We start from the raw sequence: 421 nt of genomic DNA, 5'->3' as shown, positions 1-421 counted from the left end.
CTAATTTGCATGCCCTGCTGTAAATTTTGACCGGTTGATGAAAAACAAGCTTATGTGGATTCTACACATTTAAACAATAAGGTATGTATTATTTATGGAGCAGATAAAATACATATAATCATGTATTAATCAATGATCATTTTGATTGGACCCTTTTCTTTATTTAAAAGCTGAAATGTGAGGTTTACCCTTTATGAAACTTTTTCAAACCTTTATTTGAACATTTACATTAAATATTTGAACAGGCTATTAGATAAATTATTGTCAGTCATGTTGCCATTTAAAATCCGGACATCATTGCCAATGCTATTGTTTTAGTTATGCACACAACAACTCATTTTATTTGTTGTTTGTTGATTTTAAATGTAAAACTTGGTAAAATTATTTGTGTGTCAGTACTTTTTGAACATTTCCAGCACAT

Source organism: Sinocyclocheilus anshuiensis, unplaced genomic scaffold (genome assembly GCF_001515605.1).
Source record: "Sinocyclocheilus anshuiensis isolate Anshui unplaced genomic scaffold, SAMN03320099.WGS_v1.1 scaffold439, whole genome shotgun sequence".
NCBI classification, from domain to species: domain Eukaryota; kingdom Metazoa; phylum Chordata; class Actinopteri; order Cypriniformes; family Cyprinidae; genus Sinocyclocheilus; species Sinocyclocheilus anshuiensis.
Note: the sequence above shows the minus strand (reverse complement) of the source record.